Here is an 18,158-nt window from a genome sequence, read left to right as displayed (position 1 = left end):
TCTAATCTTAATAACATATTTATCAACAGGATATAGTTAGTGAATGCAGATACCAGGTGATACATGCACCTCAATATTAGGTTTCCTTCCTCTGTATAATACTAAGGGAGTCCTGGCATCTCAACTTCATTTAGCACAGCCACCGTTCAACGCAGATTTCAGACACTAAAACAAGCAACCAGCTGGATCCATTTCCTGCCAATTAAGCAAACACACTGAATCCAGAATATTGATAAAAGCACCTGTATCAATAAACTTAACTTTGTATAATGTATTCTTTCTATCTTTATCTAGCTACCTCAGAATCTGCTCCTGCCCCGACTACAGACTTTAGAAGATCTATAACTTGGCAAAGTCTTTCAGTGCTTTCCCAGATTTTACCTGTTTAATTAACTTTCATATTTCAATAAAATATTTTTATTTTATAAATGCAATTTGTTGAGATATAGTCATATATCATATAATCTATCCAAAGTATACAATCAATGGCTCACAGTATCATCATACAGTTGCACATTCATCACCACAGTCAATTTCAGAACATTTTTGTTACTCCAAAAAAAGAAATAAAAAGGAAAAACAAAAAGAAAAAGCAGTGCGACAGTGGCTCAGTGGCAGGGTTCTCGCCTGCCATGCCGGAGACCCAGGTTCGATTCCCAGTGCCTGCCCATGCCAAAAAAAGGCAAAAAGAAAACCCCAAACATCCCATACCCCTTTCCCTCCCATTATTATTATTATTAACAGTTTTTTATTCACACACTGTATAATCCATCCTAAGTGTACAATCAATAGCTCTTGGTATAATCACATAGTTATGCATTCACCGCTACTGTCAATATGAGAATATTCTCATTTCTTCCAAAGAAAAACTCCCATACCCTTTATATCCCCCTATTATTGACACTTAGCTTTGGTATTGTACCTTTGTTACATCAATGCAAGAATATTACAATGTTAAGGTTAACTGTAGACCTTCGTTTATACTAGTTCTATTTTTTCCCATGTACCACTCTATTGTGTTTAACTAACTTTTGTACCTAATAAAACTGTGCTTAGCGACGAGAGCCCATGCCTTAATATTAGTTGTACTATCACAATCGTCAGCACCAAACCAAGATTTTATTTAAGCACCCAGATTTTCCTATTTCCCTGAAGGTCTGTTTCCTGTAACCATTCCTGGTACCAATTGCAATATCATTCAGGGTTCTGATATGAGGGCAGCAAATGGACACTGAAAAATAAAAGCAGAAAAGAAAGTTATTAAAAGATGTTGTGCAGCTCATAGAACTTTGAGAAGGCTGGGGAATGAGGTAACCAGGAACGATGCCTGAAAGCATCTTGCAGAACTGCTGGTGAAGCTGTCCCTCCCCAGCATAACCCATTGGATGCTCCTGCATTCCTCACAGATTTCTCCAGACCCAGATTCTGGATGCTGTTCCTTAGCCCCATTGCTGCTGCTGCTGCTGCTCCAGGAGCCCAGTTTTCCCTCGAGAAGAATCACTCTTCTCGAGGGAGAATCCTCACCACCCTTGCAAGTCCCCAGTGAATGCCTCCAGTTTGTGGATCCCAGGTTAGATCCCCATGAATTTGTTGCAGGCATGTCTTAAAAACTGAGGCTTCTATAAGGAGACATGGGATCTACCTCCCCATAAAGCTTGTAAAATAAAAAAAAGAAAGAGTGACAGAAAGAAAGGAAGGAAGGAAGAAAGAGAGAGAGAGAATTCCTAAAACCATAGGAAAGGGTTCAGACACCGGGCAGCCCCCAAATCATAACACCTGTCCAGTGTAGGGCATTTTTACATAGTCTAGTATAGCACTATGCACATTATAGGTGCCTAATAAACACTCATGGAGGAAGTCCTCAGATTCTTATTGAAGCCTGGGAGAATGCGCTCAACTGCTTTCCTTCTATTCTACTTTTGACAACCACCTATAGTTTTTACCCTTCTGAAATTTGGGTTGCAATTAATTTGTTCCCGATGCAGAATCTTGGTTGTTTTTTTAAAATTTTTTATTGAGAAACCTTCACACACATACATTCCATACCTGGTGTTCAATCAATGGCTCACAATATCATCACATAGTTGTGTATTCATCATCAAGATCATTTTTTAGAACATTTGCATCACCCCAGAAAAAGAAACAAAAAGAAAAAACTCCTACATACTATACCCCTTACCTCTCCCTCTCATTGACCACTAGTATTTCCATCTACCCAATTTATTTTACCCTTTGTAACCCCTTATTTATTTATTTATTTTTAATACATATTTTTTACTCATCTGTCTATACCCTGGATAAAAGGAGTATCAGACCCAAGTTTTTCACAATCACATAGTCAAAATGGAAACATTGTATCTTTATATAGTCGTCTTCAAGAATCAAGGCTACTGGAACACAGTTCAGTTTCAGGTACTTCCCTCCAGCCACTCCAATAGACCATAAGCTAAAAAAGGATATATATATATATTGTAAAAGAATATCCTCCAGGATAACCTCTAGACTCTGTTTTGAATCTCTCAGTCACCGAGACTTTATTTTGTCTCATTTCTCCCTTTCCCTTTTTGGTCAAGAAGACTTTCACAATCACTTGATGTCAGGTCCAGGGTCATCCCAGGATTTCTGTCCCACATTGCCAGGGAGATACACACCCCTGGGAGTCATGTCCCACGTAGAGGTGAGGGCAGTGAGTTCACCTGCTGTGTTGGCTTAGAGAGAGAGGCCACATCTGAGCAACAGAAGAAGTTCTCTGGGGGTGACTCAAACATAATTTTAAGTAGGTTTAGCCTATCCTTTACAGGAATAAGTTTCATAGGGACAAAACCCAAGATCAAGAGCTCAGGTTGTCACTGCTTGTGAGAATATCAGAAAATCTCCGAATGGGGAAGTTGAATATTTCCTCCTTTCTCCCCAGTCCCCCAAGGGGACTTTGGAAATACTTCTTTATTCACTGCCCAAATTACTCTGGGATTTTTCACAGTATCTCATTAATCTGGAGAAACCAACAAAATCTCACACTCTATTCAAGATTCCATGAACTTATGGTGTTTAACTAAACTGACCATTCAAGTTAAATTAGGTAATGCACAACCCAAAATATAAATTTTATACCCTAAAACATAGCTCCCTTTAGTTTCATACAGAAGTTAAAATCTTAAAATATGGACCATATCATCTTTTTTCCTGTATCCTGATCTACCTTATCCTATCCAGATCAGCTTCATTCATATCTCTACTCGAAGTCTGATTTTTTTTCAACTTTTTAAACAGTCCCTGTATGCATTAATGCTGACTTTCATTGCTTCAGAGCTCTAACTCTGAGTCTCAGGTATCATACAAACACCTGAAGTTTCTGGGAATGACCATGTTATAGACAAACAGCTCAGTATCTCAGAATTTCGAATTAACAGTTGCATCTCATGAATATGTGTGACTGCTATAAAAGCTTATAATCTAGGACCCTTTACAATAGGCCCCAACCTGATAACCCATGCTCTCAACTTCAGTTCACCATGTTTTTATATTATAGTTAGTCCATATGACTGAGGCATGGCGATATTTGTCTTCTTGTTCCTGATATTTCATTCAACGTACAGTCCTTATGGTTCATTCACCTAGTTTCATGTCTCACAACTTCATTCCTTCTTGTGGCCGCTCAGTAGTCCATTGCACGTGTACACCATAGTCCCCCCTTCCATTCCTCACCCTTTGTACACTTAGGCCACCTCCATTCATTTTGGATCTGGGAACACTGCTCCCATTAACACCAGTGTGCAAATACCCATTCGTGTTCCCACACTCAGTTCATCCTGGTATATACAGAATCTTGGTTTTTAATGTGATTTTTAATTCCAAGAATCTTATATTTGCAAAGGACTTAAAAGATCAGCAAGACCCACTGTGCTGCTTTGAATCTGTGGTGTACCCCAGAAAAGCTATGTCCTTTAATCATCATTCATAATTGTGGGTGGTAATTTTTGATTAGATGGTTTCCATGGATATTTGTCTCTATCCATTCAAGGTGGGGTTGCTTATTGGAGCCCTTCAAGAGGAACTCTATTTTGGAAAAAGCTTTAGAGTCAGGAGAGTCCAGGCAGCCAGAGACCTTTGGAGATGAAGAAGGAAAATGCCCTGGGGAAAGCTTCATGAAAAAAGAAGCTGGGAGAGAAAGCTAGCAGATGTGGCCATGTTTGTCATGTGCCTTTCCAGTTGAGAGAGAAACTCTGAACTTCTTTGACCTTTCTTGAGTGAAGGTAACTTCTTGTTGGTGCCTTAATTCGAACCTTTTCCAAATTAAGTTTGGAACTATAAACTGTAAAGTTCCCCTTTTTAAAAGTCGTTGTGTTTCTGGTATATCGCGTTCCGGCCCCTAGCAAACTAGAATACCCACCTTCCACTCAATATGATTTTCTAAAGACTTGTTTGCAGATGATTATGTATCTGTCAGAAGACCTAATTTAATGAAAACATTAACTATGTCTTAAAACAACTTAATCTACTTCCTGGTTATTTCTCATTGCGGCTCAGTTCTTTCTTTTACTGAATCAGAATTTAACTTACTGTTACTTCTACCTGTATACTGATTCTGTTCTTTAAAGTAACACAGAACAAATTTGCTTCCTACTTTACTCATCATTACTTCAAGTATATGGAGACAGCTATTTTTCCTTCCTTTTCACTAGACTAAATCCTTCTACTTACCTCTAACTTTCCTCAGGAGACCAGATTTCACGACCTCATCCTTTGCTAGTCGTCCTTTGCAGAATCCTCTTGAGTTGTCAGTCCCTCATAAATCATTTGGAACCTATGTTTGAGAGTCATATAAAAACTATTGTTTATATGTTCATCTTCCATTTTTATATACCTTAGTCAATTCTTAACTCCTAGTTCACTAAAAGCACTAGATTTTGTATAATTTTTAAGGATTACACAGGCAACTTTTTACATTCCTGAGCATTCCTTTGTCTCTTCCAGGTGCTTTCTGTTTGGTTTTGTGTTTCATGTCTTACGAATGCTACAGGAATGGTGACTTCTGAAGGAAATCAAATCCCGTGTTCCTTTTCCTAAATTCAGCTGATAGCTTAAGAGCTGAATTGGAGGTCATCTGTAATGGCTTCTCAGTCAACATCTGCACCTTGCTAGGCAGTTAACACAACAAAAGGAAGTGGGTGGAAGGGAAAAAAGTTTTTCTAATGGAAGTCACTACGAAAAGATCTTTTGTTTGATCGCTTTTGTTTTTCCGATGCTGTTTTTAATGATTCTTGCTTTGCAAAGTTAAGAGGCAAAGGTAGGGAAACAATATTGATTTTAACATCTGCTAATTTGCTGACACTGGGGAAGAAATATGAGTAGAAATTGGAAGAGAAGAAGATAAACTTGTTTATTCTAGCAAAGATTTTAATTGACTTTAATAAATCCACACTCAGAAAATATGTAATTCCTCTTGAAGATAGATATAACAGGAATAAACAAATCCCTTCCAGAGATCCCAAGTGAATTGCTCATCTAGATAAAACTTTGAACTCCTATCTCCAGTGTTTGTTTAGCTTCCCTGTAGGGAGTCATTTGTGTTTATCATGGTTGAGGTTACTCAAAAACTTATTTACAGTGACTTAAAGCCAGTAAGTCACTGGCTTTTTAGTATAAATTAGTATAGCATAATTTTACCTCCTAAAATTTCTGAGGTAAATATACAAACCTGGGCTTCTACTCTCATAGAGATATTTAGCAAACATTTAAGAATTTGCCACTTGCCAGATATTGTTCAAAGGGTATCCACATAAATTAACCATTTAACCTGAGATAGAGGAGTAAAGTAACTTGCCCAGAGTCACAGAATCAGTAACCAGTGGAGTTAGAATGAACCCATAGTCTGATTCCAGAATCCGTGCTTTAACTTCTAAACTCTCCTGTCTCTCAGACAGAGGTCGCAAAACTTGATCTATTTTAATCAAAAAGGAGAAATGATGATATGCTGATCAACTTTTTCAGTCCATGAGAAAATTTCCTCGATGTGTGCCTTTAAAGAAAAATAATAATAACAATAAGGTGGGGTTTTTTTTTGACAGTGCAGCATGAATTATATGTCACCAAAAACTGAGGAGTGCCTTAAAAAGGTACAGCCTATGACATGTTCAGGCTCTCTTGGGGCTGAGAACGCTTCTGGACAGTTTTCAGGTTGCTGGTCAATGACTTCCAGTTTCTCAGACTTGAGACATGTCACTCCAAAGGATCTCGCTCAGCCATAAAAGTTGATAGTAGTTGGTTCATGCTGTAAGTTAAACAATTTATCAACCCATCTATCTTATCAAAGGTGTCTTTCAGAGACAAAGCCATATATATGTGTGTCCTGATTTTCCCAGTAGCCAGACCAAAAGGGTATCGTGTTGCCACCATAAAATATATTTTATCTCCCTGCCTGTACTGCAGTATACTTCCCAGTTCTAGCATGACGGCCCAGATGGGGACATGTTCTGCTTGCCATCGTAAATGCCAAATGGACCCATGGAGAAAGAGCAGTAGGAGTCAAATGCAATCTAGAGGCAAGAGAATAGTATAAATAAATTGTGAGCTTTTGAAGGACTAGTTATGGGTTTTTCTTTGTCCACGAGAATTATTTCTTTCCTCAGATAGGACAGTAAGACACAAAAGAAAACTACAGCTTCAAGTTTAAACCCATATAATCTCTCATCTTGGGATCTTTGTTGGAAGCCAACTCATGCACCAAAGAAACACAGATTCCCAGTGTGCCACGCAGGCACTTCAGTTTGTAAGGTTAGCTTGTCTGCTGTTGGGCAACCAAATCAAGAAACTGCCCATGGTGTCTCTGTTCCTGGTCTCTCATCTCATTTACCAAAGTCAAATTGCTTATCTCTATGTCCCCAGTTTCCCACTGTTTTAGTGTAAGAAGCCAAAAGTATCTCTTTTTGCAAGCTCAGGATTCTATAAGGAATTAATATTTTAATTGAACTTTTTCTTTCTCTACCGTATTTGTTTTAGTTTATTGGCATGAGACTGATTTTAAGTAACATTGAGAACTCCTTTCTGTGGGCCCATTGTAATACCTGGCCAATATATTCATAATAAACCCATTAGATTTATATAAATTTTTGTTGAAGCTGATGACTTGACATGTTTATTGTGTCAACTTTAGTAAATACCAAAATAGCTGACATACTTAAACACATAATTTACAGTGTTTTCAATCAAATTATTAGAAGTGGACGCCATCATATGATAACGTACTTTGAAACAAGAGACACTCATGTAAGTGTGTGTGTGTGTGTGTGTGTGTGTGTGTGTGTGTGTGTGTATAGGTATAGTGGGTAACCCCAAAAAGGAAACTGTTAGTCACTGTCTAAAAATCTTCAAAAACATTTTTTGGCACTTGGGGAGAAATTTAATTAATTTTCACTTTAAAGAAATTTAATTTTTGCCAGTCCCTGGTGAATTCAAAAGTGTTTGAGGGAAGAGACTGATACAGCATTTCCAGAACATATAAAGGAAGAACTATTTCTTGAAAATTCTCAGCAGAATTTTATGTCTGTAAGACAAGGGTTGGGAAGTTTCAAGGAGAGGAGAAGTCAGTATGGAAATTAAAAAGAACACACAAATTGCCACAAGCAATGGCTATTCCTTCATAACTGCCTGGCTAGAGCAAGTGAGTCAACCACCAACCCTTGGGTTTGGCAAAGACTCAAAGGCAGGCAGAGGAGTGGGAAAACATGATGAGGGAGGAAAGAGAAGCCTTTAGGTAGGTCCAGAATAGAGGCAGTTGGCATGGGAGGCAAGGAAAACTAACTACAAGTGAGGCATTCCATGGGATTGGTTAGGAGGGTTGATCTGGCTTTCTCCCGTTTGTCCTAATACGGAATCAGAGACAAAAATTAGGGAAGCTGTCGGTAAAATTGATCAAATCCTGCCTATTTTGGGTCAATTGTTGCAGGGACTGTGGTTTAGCTTCCTGGACTGTTTGTTAGGGTTAGTATATCGGAGTTCCCTGGTCCGGTTGCTGCAGTTGTGGTTGAGAGTTCTATTTCTATTTCTGACCAAGCTCTTGTCATTTGTATATTTAGTCTTGCACCTGCTTGGAGACAGGTGATTCAACTGAACCATCTAAACAGACTTTTCCCGTTTGCCTTCTCAGGCCAGATACTGAATTACATCAGTTATCTATGGGTGGTGAACAATAACAGCAACAAAACATCATCAGCCACTCTTCCCTATGAATGTCAGCGTGCCCTCACTGAGCTCCGCAGAGAAGAAATGTCAGAACATATAGAGTGCTTTTCCAGAACTCTCTCTCTTTACAGTAGGGCTTTGAGTGTCAAGTGGACCAGATTAGCGTCCAAGCACCACCCCTGACCCCAGGGAGACACAGTCTGCTCCAAAGGGAAGTTTACTCAACATTAGCAAGAGCATAGGAATATCTTCTTTGCACGGTTGCTTTGATCATTAAATGAGACAAAATTTGTAAAATGCCTGTTACAGTGGCCTGCCACAGTGTGAAAAGAATGATGGTTGTTGTTATTGTCATGAATATTCTTTTTAGTAAAAAGGGGGAAAATAAAAGATTTAAACCAAAAATTCTGAGTGGAACCACATTCTAAAACATTGGGTGATTAACAAATCAAGACCAGGAGAAAATACACTTTATTCTGCTAACACACATGTAACAACAATTAACTCACACATGGTTCTTAAATAGGAGAGTGATATCAGGAGGAAAAGGAAATTTTGTTGGTTCAATACTGAGTTTTCCAAGGCAAGGGGGGCAAAAAAACAGAAAGAACATACAGCAACAAAGGAAAGAGTCCTAAATTTAGCTGTTGCCTGGGCAGGGCCCCTTTTAGTTTAATTTTAAGAAAATTAAATATGAGCACCTGCAGCCAGAGCTCCCCTTGCCTCCAGCCCACTAACATTGTAATGCTCTCTGCTGGCAGCAGGTTGCAAATTCCTTGTGAGCCCTACGCTTGCTTCCATCTGCATCGTGTTACTGTCCACAAGCCAGCCTTCCCTCTCCATTGGTTTGGTGCATTTATAGTATTCCCTGAGTCAGCTGCAGCCACCACTTCCCCTTATAAGCTCTCTCAGAAGACATTGATAATTGTTTTCCTAGGAGCTGTGGTTAGAGTTGTCCCTAATCTTAGTTTCTTCATAAACCCTGTCACTGAAGAATAATTTTTTTTTCAAAAATGCATATATTGTTTTAAAGCAGAAATACCATAAAGTAGTTTTCATCATATGGACAGCATCATTTGCCAGAAAAGGCTGAGTGCTGAACATGTATTTCTAAACAAATGGTTGCTTACAACTACTATATGTCGAGTTCCTGCTAGAATGAGAAGCTCAGTGCTACTGCTGGAGTGAATCAGACGAGCATGAGATATGATTTCTGCCTTTCAGGACTTTGTAAACGGCTGGCGGAGGCTTGCAGATACTTACGATGGGAAACTGAACAATACAAGGCATTTTATGTTCAGTGGCAAATGAGTGATACAAGTCATTAGTGTCCTGGGCATTTGAAGGAAAGATGAGGGTGCTCTGTGGCCACATCTTTAGAATAAAGATGAAACTTGACCTGGGTCACCTATTTATACATTTAACAAAACTGTTTATTGAGCACCTACTATGTGCTAATCTCTGTGCTAGGTGCTGGGGATATATCAGTTTTCATCCTCATGGATGAAATAATCAGCTTTTGTCCTCATGGAGCTAGCAGGAAGGCAAACCTTAAATAATTTCAAGAATTATTTAATTACTCTTTTGATAGGTACTATGATAGAAATCTCCAAGTCAGGGGGAATTTCATTCGAGGGATGAAGAGAGAGGCAGTTGTTCAAGCAGTCCCCCTTGCACGTCAATTATCATAATCACATGAACTTTCTAGACTTTCCTTAAACTTTTCTTATGAAGGAGCCAGTGAAGCCCTTGGTCACTTCCAAGATGGTCACCATAGCCCTACACCATTGCGTATCAATTCATCCTGAAGGCTCTCAGCACGCCCTGTTACTAAGATTCCTCCTTAAAGAGGAGAGCTAGAGCGTTAGTCTTCATTCCTCTCATTGCATGGTACATTTTAATAATTAGCTTCCGTAATACCTTGTCAACAGGTTTGTTCTTAATTCTTACACAGAGTGGCCGCCTCATTCCAGAAGGCAGAAATGTTGCCATGTACTTGGGCTCACATACCCAGACCTTGAAAAATCTGGGAAAATATTACCCACACAGCCATGTTTGGGTGTGGGGGAGGGGGGAGGGTGAGAGTTATTCAGGATAAAGTCCTGGATATCTGGACTAAAAGAACCCAGACTTATTCAGGGGAGAGTGCAATGGGATGATTTGTTGAGGTGTTTACTTGGACTTGTCCTTACAGTGTCTTTTTATTCCTTCCCTGTGTTAAGGTTCTCCAGAGAAACAGAACAGAGAGGAGGTATGTGTGTGTGTGTGCATGTGTACAGAGAGAGAGAGACACCATAGGAATCAGCTCATACAACCATGAGGATTGGCAAGTCTGAATTCCACAAGGCAGGCCACAAGCTTGAAACTCCAATGAAAGTGAAATTGAATTCCCCAGGTGAAGTAGTTAGCCAAAGTAGAGGTAGAAATTTTTTCTTTCTAACTTCTGAAATCCTCAGCTCTGGCTTAAAGACCTCCAACTGATTGGATGAGGAGACTCTCACTGCTGAGGCAGTTTCCTTTGTTGAATGTAGATGCAATCAGCTGTGCTGACTATAGTCACAAATCCATCCACAGAATATCCCCACAGTAACAATCATACCAGCTCTTGCTTGACCAAACAACTAGCTGCTATAACCTAACCAAGTTGACACATAAAATTAACCATCACATTCTCTATCTCCCACCTCTGGATGTGTAGGGAACCGGGCTTTTTTTTTCACTCCCTGAATGGAGTGAAGTGTATATGGCAGAGAAAGGAAGCTACTTAAAGTTAGTTTCTCTTTCTTTTATGGAAGCCTGAGATCCTTGAGGAGATTAAAGTAGGCATTGTAAAGAAATGGTGGCAGGTGTTCCAAAGTGGTGAGAAATTACTATTTTTGCAGGAAAAGAAGTACAGCAAGGGAGAAATCCGAATGCCTTGAATCTACTACTGGGATGGAGGACTGTAGGATTTTCAAGAGGGGGCATCCACAGCTGGCCTCATCACAAGTCATGAGGTCCAAGCCTCAGGCAAATTTTTTCCTAAGAAATTCCTCAAAATTAGCAGATCCATTAGAACCTGAACCTACTTGGGTAGGCCTGGATTCCCGGTATCAGAAAAAGTCATCCCTAAGTATTCAGTTACGTATAAGACCTGTTCCCTTCTCTGTAAGAAACTTTGCATGACCTTGGAAGAGAGTGAAAAAATTAATGCTCATAATAATTGAGATTAAATTTCACACCAGCCCAGTGGCATGAAGGCTTTGAGTCAGAAGTGACTTGATTTCAGATAAATAGTTTTATGACAGGCATTTTGTACACATCTGCCTTTGCGGCCTAAGATTTATACCCACTGCACTTAATTTTTTCTCCACTCTTTACTTTCTATAACTAAATAATTAACTAACTGGATAGCCTATCAATATGTCTTTCTTTAATTGTTAAACATGAGTTAATAATTCAAAAATCTACTGGGTGACCTCCCAACACTTTTGTGATTTTTGCAGACCTCAGAGCTCTTTGAGGAAAGTCTGTCACTCTTAAAGCCAGCATCAGCTAAAAGCTTTCTGGTTTCATCCCCTCTCTAGAAGGCATCCTGCTTGCCAATAAGGTCTTGGGGTTAAATGGAAGACAGAGTTCAAGGATTTTGAAGTTCTGATTCAATTATAGTAAATGAATGTAAGAGAATCACTGTTGAGTGCATTCACCCAGACCTCAGGGACATCTCCATTTTTTTTAATTGGAGAACTTTGCCATTGAAGAAATCTGACCCTTGGGATTTGGGGTTACATTAAACTCTTTTAGCCAATTCAACCCCCATTTCAAGCAGAAATAGGTGAGAATGAATGGGTCAGGGGGTTAGGTAGAAATTTCCAATGAATTAACTATCTGTTTTCTTCACCCATCTTTCCCCCATGTCAAGCTTTATTCTCTAGGCAGTATGGTGTAATAGTAGGAACAGGAGTTTGAAAGTTAGCCAGACCCTCTGCTGGATGTCTTTATTGGGGTTCCTAACACTTGGTGATCCGGGGTGAAACTACTCATGTCTGTACAGAGCCTTCTGATAGAAGTCATTCTGGTTACTGGGTTTTTGTCATTTGCATAGATGATGCAATTTTTAAACTGTAAAGTACCTTAAAAGATAACACAGCAGTACCCCATCTTACCATTAAAGGCATTAAGGAAAACAGTCTTTGCCAAAGCCAATTATGATGCTTAAGTTGGGCTTGGGCACGGACCCAAGTCCCAATTCACTGCTCTCTCCATATCATTTTGTGTCTTCAGTTCTTCACAAACAATCATACTTTATACTTCATTTCTACCCCATTCCATGAACTTCAGAGATATGCTTTTTTTACTGGCATCTGATTTTCTCTGTAGCATTTTGGGAGGCCTCCAGTAACTGCACGTCAGCAGGAAGATTATTTTAAGCTGAAAAATCTTGGTATTGTGCAAACTCTGACTAGCATTAATTTCCATATATTCTGAGAGTTATTAAATGTTTTTCATGTGTTTTCTACCTCTGATATCATTTCCTTCTTGTGTTTTCTGTTGGCCCAGATGATATTGCCTCTCCAGGTAAAATGGTCTGTTGCTTTTAGAGTTCTTATATTCTTAAATGATATTTGACATTTGACATCTGGGTTTTATGTCTGCTGCACAAATGGTTCTGAACCAGACATGGTTTGCTGCTTTCATCAAACTATTTGTCAGCCTTTGAAGTTGGGATATACAGTAATACTCACTTGTGATGTCATTGCACTAAGCAGAATTTTAGAAATTAAATATTTTAAATAGTAATGCGGGAGAGCACTGTCATTAAATCCTAAAGATTATCAAAATTAGTTGTGGCACTGACTGGTTGAAATGAAATGATATCAAATTCTGAGGGTCCCTCCCAAAACATGGTTCTCATCTCTTGAAGGACTGGAACACAGGAATTCAGCAATAGCACACATCACAAGTGATGTCTCATGGAACAGAGTACACCGCTCTTGCCAGGATGGAAAAGGTGTTAAGCAGACCTTGAGTCTTCCTTGAAGGTAATGAGAGACTTTTAAGAGCAGATCTAAACACTTAAAAGGCCGTCAATTGCTATTTAAGAACCCCTAAAGGTGAGCCAAGAAGGCCAATTTCAAGAATCCCTAGCGAAGGCTGTATCATGTAATCAAATAACCATGGCAAGATACCCTAGAGAGGAAAGTACCTGGGATACAAAGCACCTTGGATAAGGAAAAAGTGAGCCCAAAAGCTCATTTCATGTTTGTGGCACAGATAAGATGCAACTCAGATGAAGGAAAACTGAAAAGCTATAAAGTGTCTGTCCTGATTTTAATTTTTTATTATGTATGCTAAAAAAGCACTTTTTTTTTAACCCATCCCTATGGGTACAGACCTTTTGTGGGTGGGACCTTTTACTTAGGTTGTTTCCATGGAGACGTGACCCAGCCAACTCAAGGTGAGTCTTAATCCTTCACTGGATCCTTTGTGAGAGGATAAAAGACAGTAAAAGCCCAGAGAAGCTAAGACAAAAACACCCAAAGACTTTTGGAGACAACCATTGAAACCAGAACCAGGAGAGAAGGATCAGCAGATGTCACCATGAGCCTTCCCATGTGGCAGAAGAACCCTGGATGCCACTAGCCTTTCCTCGGAGAAGGCATTTTCCTCTTGCCTTAATGTGAACATTTTCATGGCCTTAGAACTGTACATTCATAACCTGGTAAATCTCCATTGAATAAGCCAACCCATTTCTGGTATATTGCATTCTGGCAGCTTAAAAAAATGGAAATTCTCCTTTTTGAGCCAACCAAGACACTTTTTTCATGCTCTGAAAAACAGACATGTTAAGACAATCTAAAAAATATATAGCCATCCAAACATCACCATTAACAGTTATTCCTTGAATTAATTCAAGGATGCATCTAATAAGCTAGTATTCAAAGGAGAAAGTTTACCTCCTATTGACCTAACATGCATTCTTTTATTGGGTCAGCAAAGTTAAATCTCTCAAATACATTTTTTAAAGTTTTGATTATCTCAGAACTCACTATCAAAATTAGTGTTAGACTGCAGTAGCTATTATTAGCATAGGTTTTCATTTCATTCATTACAGGAATTTTATTTTTAATCCTTGTATGAGTCTAATTATATGTTTCTTTTATTATAAGTCATCCCAAAGATGCTTTAAGTAGGGTCTAAATGATACATACATAAATAAATAATGACAATATAGAGAGACGCATTGATCCCAGCTCACTTCCCGACAAGATTGTTTATGCAGATCATAAACAGCTTCCACACATCTGGGCCCATGAAACAAGTCAAACCAACAGGGGCTAGCTGGTTGGTTACTGCTGGAACCCTGGTCAGCAGGCAAGGGAAACAGGTGAGAAAGAAGGGAAAACAAGAAACAGGTGCCCATTCAAGCTACTCTGGTTGCTGAAGCAGAAAGGAAACAGCCAGAGTTGAACATGAGCCACCTCATCTGCATAAAAGGACTTCAGATTCACCAAATTAACAAACCTTTAAAGAGCTGGGGTGGAGGTGGTCTGGGTGTATCACACTGCCCACAACTTGGAATGTGTCTACCAGGGTAATGTTCACAGATGCCAAAGGGAAAGGCGTTTTCCTTCATCTCTATTACATTCTTATCACAGAATTTCTGCCTGAAATGATCTGAAATTTTGTTTAGAACCCTCCTTTCTTCTTTTCTTTCTTGCTTACTTTTTCCCCTTCCTTCCCTTTCTTCCTCCCTCCTGTTCCTAGAAAATCACCAAGTAGCAGTGAGGATAAGGTACGGGTGGTTTCTATGACAGAGGAGCCACTGTTCAAGATTCCAGATGAAGGGTGGTCAGCTTTTATCCCAGTATCAGGTGCAGCTGGAGCTCAGTGGAGTTGCATTGAGTTGGTCTTTTCCAGGACACCACAGATATACCTGAACTCAAGCAGCAAAGAAATCTGCAAAACAATCGACAGGAAACCCATTCATTTGGAAATATCAGGCAAACAGGGGGGAAACATCAGCAATAAATCTTTACACCATTCAGATGTAAGTGGTCCATAAATGTTCACTCATATAAAGATAAGCTTTGAATAAAAGGGTGAAAATCAAGTAGCGCATTAAACACAGTCAACAGCAGTCTCTTTTCTTGAGCATAGATCAAACACACTGCCTCATTTTGATGCAGATTTGTGTGTTTATCAGGTTGATATAACATAACACTATAAGCTAGCACAGGGAGACTCCAGGAATAATTGGGTCCCTCAGACTAAAAGTGTGAGACACAATGACAGTCTTTGTTAACTTAAGAAAAGCATTTATATCCCTTGAAAGACACTCTTTAAATGGTTCTATCATTTTTTAAACAAGTCAGTGATGGTCTCTCCTACTGGTGCACCATACACTCAGGGACACAGATGGCATTACTTTTTAGGAGGAGGACTGCCTCCAATATTAGTCTCCCAAGCTACAAATGTGATTTAAAACCTCTCAACTAGCACTTTATTGGTGGCAAGAAGCATTGCTTATCCCCTGAGAAGTCATGAGTGCAGTCTCCCTTTATGAGCACTTAAAGTGGGCTGAAATTGAATAATCTTTGCAATTTACTATGGCTATTTCCCTATGGTATAGAATAAAAGTTGAAGATGCTGAGAGCTCAGAGAATCAGAGCAAGCAAAAGGATTTGAGCTTTGGAGAAGAGCCCACCATCATTTCCACTCCTTATAACCACCCACCTCCAAGCCACAAATTAAGGAAAAGTATCTGTGCCCAAGATAATTTGAATGATTTCTCTGAATGTGACTCATTTAGATGAAACATATGGAAACTCATTTTGGCAAAAACGCACCAGGGGGATGGGGGGAGCAGGAGGGAAGAAAATAATCCATTCAACTGAATTACATCAAAAGCAAGGTTTTCTCAGGATGCCTCCTCAACATTACTTACATTCTCAATGAATTATTCCACATTTAGAAAAACAGCTTATGTTCCATATAAAGACTTTTAAAATTGTTATGCTTCTTTGGGTTTGGATTCAAAGGAGAAAGAAGGAAATCTCTAGGCCTAAAATCTGACTAATGCTCTAGAATTTGGAGTCCTGAATTTTTTTTCTGGGTTGACTACTCTACCAAGAATTATGGGGTTCCTCTAAATCCCCCCTTCCTTTTTTTTGTGGTGTAGGTTCACCTGGTGCTACAAAAGCTATGCTGCATAAAGACTTTGCCACTTGACTCATTTGTTTGACTGGAAAAGTTGTATCAAAGTATAAACTAGCCATCATGATAAATACTGGTCCAAATGTCTTCGGCATGAAAGAAATTATTCTTAGCCTTACCTCAACACCACCAAAATACATGTGAGAAAGTAGTAATTTATTCAGAGTACTGTTCTGCATTCTGTGCCAATAAAATTTTACAAGTCTGTTTCCTTATTTTGAGGAGCATATGGTTTATGGTGGACACTAATTTGGAGGAAACGAAATTAGAATGAGTGAGTACATCCTCTAGAAGTGATCAGGAAAAGTGGGATTGGGGGCCCATGATCAAATGGAACAAAAAGAGAAACCATCCTCCCTCAGTCACTGGGGATGAACAGAGCTCTGCACAAGTGAAGAATGACAATCCCAAACTCATTTGCTGATAAACTTCAGGGGAAGGCAGGTGACTGAGTTCTGGCTCATGAAAAATAAGGGGATGTGTGCTGAGGAGCTTTTTCTCCTGGTTAACTGGACAAAGCCAGGAAAGAAAGGGGCTTCTTTTTCTGGCCTCCCCCTTCCTTCCTACTTGGAGCACCACTGAATGATACTTGGAGTTGCTGTAGGCATCTTGTCACAATGAGGAAAAGGGTTTTTAGTTGCTAAATCAACCCCATAACCTCCTATCTCTAGACTTTTCTTCATGGGTGTAGGAGTTAGGTTCACATGTCACCTTAGCCAGGTAGCGGTGCTCACTTGTTCTGTTGCTGTGGATGTAAAGCATCAGCGTGTGAGATTCATCTATGGCTGATTACATCTGCAATTGGCTAAGGGGAGTGCCTTCTGCAATGAGCAACATTTAGTTTAATTAGTAGGAGACTTAGAAAAAAGATGTCAGAAGAGAGCTCAGCAGCTCAGATGCATACATTTGGAGAAGCAGAAAGAGCATGCCCCTGAGGAAGCCTTTTGAACCCAGAAGCCAGGAGTGAGGGCCAGTAGACATCACTGTGTGCCTTCCCATGTGACAGAGAAACCCAGATGAAAATTAGCTGCCTTTCCTCCAAGGAACTGCAAAATTGTAACTGAAGACTAAATCCCCTTTATAAAAGCCTGCCCAACTCTGGTGTATTGCATTCCAATAGCCTTAGTAAACTAGAACAGTATGAGATAAGTATTGTCTAGGTGTCTGTTACCTATACTCAATTTACCCTCATTGATACAGAAGGATGACTCACAGGAAGGACTTCATTGCTTTGGAGAGGGCTCAAATTTGGCAGTGGAAAGAGTAAGTCTCATGTTATAGTGTTATATTTGCTTCTCTTCTTTATAATATTTATCACAGTTTGTGACTAGAAATTTATGTACATGTTTCTGGTTAATTTCCTTTCCCCATCAACATGTGTGATTAGTGTCAGCTTGGCCAAGTGATGATGCCCAGTTGTCTGGTCAGGCAAGCACTGGCCTGACATTACTGCAAGGCTATTTCATGGCTGGTTGATAAATGGGAAGGCTGGTGTATTAAATCATCAGTCAATTGAGTGTGGTTGTGGCTGATTACATTTGCGATCAACTAAGGCATGCTTCTCACCACCAAGATAATTCAATCAGTTGAAGAATTTTTAAGGGAGAAGAGAGACTCTTTCACTGCTTCTTCAGTCAGCAAGCCTCTCTTGTGTAGTCGGTCCATACCCTTCATGGTAGCTGCTAGCTTTACAGCTTGCCTTGCAGATTTTGGACTCTTCCATTCCCATGGTTGCATGAGACTCCTTTATAAATCTCATATTTACAGATATCTCTTGTTAA

The 18,158-nt window shown here is 39.4% G+C and overlaps 1 long non-coding RNA gene across 1 annotated transcript; it reads right to left on the bottom strand.

The window, feature by feature from the left end:
• Positions 1-1,099: 1,099 nt before the first annotated feature.
• On the bottom strand, positions 1,100-12,881 carry LOC143661561 (uncharacterized). The gene is made up of 3 exons (XR_013164692.1): positions 12,327-12,881; positions 4,702-4,804; positions 1,100-1,231 (listed from the first exon to the last, which is right to left on the bottom strand). It is a non-coding gene; the product is annotated as an uncharacterized LOC143661561 (long non-coding RNA).
• Positions 12,882-18,158: the final 5,277 nt, after the last annotated feature.

Source organism: Tamandua tetradactyla, chromosome 2 (genome assembly GCF_023851605.1).
Source record: "Tamandua tetradactyla isolate mTamTet1 chromosome 2, mTamTet1.pri, whole genome shotgun sequence".
Taxonomy (NCBI): Eukaryota; Metazoa; Chordata; class Mammalia; order Pilosa; family Myrmecophagidae; genus Tamandua; species Tamandua tetradactyla.
This window is presented reverse-complemented; position numbering and strand designations above follow the sequence as displayed.